Below are 3,811 nucleotides of genomic sequence, written 5' to 3' on the forward strand. Positions count from 1 at the left end.
CCTTGCTATTCTTTGGAACTCTGCATTCAAAAATTAAAAAAAAAGGAACTCTGCATTCAAATGACTATATCTTTCCTTTTCTCCTTTGCTTTTCACTTCTTTTATTTTCTCAGATATTTGTAAGGACTCCTCAGACAGCCATTTTGCTTTTTTTTTTTTTTTTGCATTTCTTTCTCTTGGAGATGGTGTTGACTCCTGTCCCCTGTGTTGATTCCTGTCTCCTGTACAATGTCACGAACCTCTGTCCATAGTTCATCAGGCACTCTATCGGATCTAGTCCCTTAAATCTATTTCTCACCTCCACTGTATATTCATAATGGATTTGATTTAGGTCATTCCTGAATGGTCTAGTGGTTTTCCCCACTTCCTTCAACTTTCACCATATTAGAGAGCTGATTTTCCTAATTAGGTCTATTTCTGATCTTCCTATATTTGTAAAATCTGGAATGAGGAAACTTGACATTAATACATTTAATGGACACATACTACCAATGTCCATTTACTATCTATTGTCCCTTCCAGAAGAATTACAGTATATCTTCAAGAGAATTTTCTAATTAAGGGTGTAGATTATACATGAAAGGCACAGGTTAACTTGACATTGATGATTCAAGCTTGTATACCTAGTCAGCTTCAAGACTGAAAAATATGAAGAGTACTTTTATTTGTAGAATGAAAGCATTTGCTTCTCTCATGTTTTTCTCAGCAGATGCCACCGATCAGGTCCATGGAACGGGACAGAAATCACACCTCTGTGGTCATGTCTGTTCTCCTGGGATCTCAGATGACAAAGAGCTGCAGCTGAATGTCTTTCCGATCTTCCTAGGGATGTACCTTGTGACCCTCATCTGTAACCTGGGTCTTCTCATCCTGATTAGCATGGACTCCCACCTCCATACACCTATGTATTTTTTCTTCAGTGTCCTGTTTTTATCGACATCAGCTATTCTTCTATTACAACAAGGATGCTTTCAGATTTCTCCAATGTTGAAAAAACAATTTCCTTCGTAGCCTGTACCGCCCAGGACTCCGTTGCATCCTGCTGGAGTCTGACCGAGTGCTGCCTTTGTTCCTCGTGGCCTGTGACAGGTCCGCTGCTGTGGGCAGCCCCTGCAGTACTCCGCCGTCATGGCTCCTGGCCTCTGCCAGAAGAAGGTTGCTGGGGCCTTTGGGAGTGGTTTCCTTGGTAGCTTAGTTCAAGAGTCTCTTGCTTTAATCTCTGCTACTGTGGGCCAAATCTCATCTGGCATTTCTTCTGTGACATACCCCAGATTATTTTCTTGTCTTGTTCCAATCCCTTCATTGGTCAAATTATTATTATTTTTTTGTGGCAGGGATTCTTTCTGGATTTGGTTCTTTCCTCCTATCCTATGGTTTCACTGCAGTTTCCATTCTGGAAATCTCCTCCATCAAAGGCAGTGCCAAGGCCTTCCACACCTGTGCCTGCCATGTGACAACTGTGACTCTCTTCCTTGACACAGGCTTCTCTGTGTAACTATTTCCTAAGTCTAGCCAGCCCAAGAAACAGGACAAGGTCATGTCAGTGTCCATGTTATCCTTATCCCCCTGTAAAGCCCTTTTATGTTTTGTCTGAGGGAGAAAGAGATCAAAGAGGCCCAGAAGAGAGTGATAGAGGGCCATATGCGGGCATCAGTAAGGGTAACTTTGGTGCTGATTTTATTACTCTTATAAGGCTAACAGTGGTAAGGATACATAAGAGAATATATGTAGGACATAGGATTAACTGAAGAATACATAAGAGAATATTTGTAGGACACAGGAATAACTAAGTAGAGAGATAAGGAAAGGTCCGGCTTGTTTTTTGGAGGCATTATGTTTATTTTTTCATTTAGGTTTTCTTATGTTTTATTTTTATTGATTTACTTATTTATGATATAGTTGTACAATATTTTATATGTTTCATGTGTACAACATAATTGCCCACAAGTTTTGAAGTTGTCATTCCATTTATAGCTATTATAAAATATTGGCTATAGTTCCCTCTGCTGTGTAATACATCTTTGTAGCTCATTTATTTTATAACTAGTAATTTGCTCTCTTAACCCTCTCCATGTATCTTACCACTTGCATTTTCCCTCTTCCTTCTCCACTCCATCAACCACTAGTTTATTCTCTATATCTGTGACTCTTTTCTGTTTTGTCATGTTTTATAATTTGTTTCACTTTTTAGATTCTACATTTAAGTGGGTATCATATAGCATTTTCCCTTCTCTGACATATTTCACTTAGAAGAATCCCTCTGAGTTCATCCATTTGCTATAAATTACAAAATTTCCTTCTTTTTAATTGGTGAGAAGAATTCCATTATATCTATATCACATCTTTTAACCCATTCATTTGTTGATGGACACGGGTTGCTTTCACATCTTGACTATTATAAATAATGTTGTTATGAACATTGGGGTTCATGGATCTCTTCTTTTAGTGTTTTCATTTTTTGAATGTATGCTCATGAATGGAATTGCTGCGTCATGTGGCAGTTCCATATCTAGTCTTTTGAGAACTCCCTCCACCTTGTTTTCCATGGTGGCTGCTGGTGCCACTGTGGTTAGATGCTGTTCTGTTTAGTTTAAAAGCCTATTTCCATGCTTAGACCCAGGCAGACAAACCAGACCCTGACAATAGGGTTTCTGATAGATATTGTATGTAGTGAAAGGACAAGAACTTAGGAAACCAACACACTATTCTTTTTTTTTTTTTTTTTCATTTATTTTTATTAGTTGGAGGCTAATTACTTTACAATATTGTAGTGGTTTTTGCCATACATTGACAAGAATCAGCCATGGATTTACATGTGTTCCTCGTCCCGATCTACCCTCCCACCTCCCTCTCCACCTAATTCCTCTGGGTCCTCCCAGTGCACCAGCCCCGAGCACTTGTCTCATGCATCCAACCTGGGTTGGTGATCTGTTTCACCCTTGATGATATACATGTTTCGATGCTGTTCTCTCAAAACATCCCACCCTCACCTACTCCAACAGAGTTCAAAAGTCTGTTCTGTACACTTGTGTCTCTTTTTCTGTTTTGCATATAGGGCTATCGTTACCATCTTTCTAAATTCCATATATATGCGTTAGTATACTATAATGGTCTTTATCTTTCTGGCTTACTTCACTCTGTACAATCGGCTCCAGTTTCATCCATCTCATTAGTACTGATTCAAATGCATTCTTTTTTAACAACTGAGTAATATTCCATGGTGTATATGAACAACAGCTTCCTTATCCATTCGTCTACTGATGGACATCTAGGTTGCTTCCATGTCCTGGCTATTATAAACAGTGCTCTGATGAACTTTGGGGTGCACGTGTCTCTTTCAGATCTGGTTTCCTCGGTATGTATGCCCAGAAGTAGGGTTGCTGGGTCATATGGCAGTTCTATTTCCAAAATTTAAAGAAATATCCACACTGTTCTCCATAGCGGCTGTACTAGTTCGCATTCCCACCAACAGTGTAAGAGTTTTCCCTTTTCTCCACACCCTCTCCAGCATTTATTGCTTGTAGACTTTTGGATAGCAGTCATCTTGACAGGCGTGCAATGGTACCTCATTGTAGTTTGGATTTGCATTTCTCTGATAATGAGTGATGTTGAGCATCTTTTCATGTGTTTGTTAGCCATCTGTATGTCTTCTTTGGAGAAATGTCCATTTAGTTCTTTGGCCCATTTTTTGATGGGTCATTTATTATTCTGGAATTGAGCTACAGAAGTTTCTTATATATTTTTGAGATTAATCCTTTGTCTGTTGCTTCGTTTGCTATTATTTTCTCCCAATCTGAAGGCTGTCTTTTCA

The sequence above is a fragment of the Muntiacus reevesi genome, chromosome 9, assembly GCF_963930625.1.
Source record: "Muntiacus reevesi chromosome 9, mMunRee1.1, whole genome shotgun sequence".
Classification (NCBI taxonomy): Eukaryota; Metazoa; Chordata; class Mammalia; order Artiodactyla; family Cervidae; genus Muntiacus; species Muntiacus reevesi.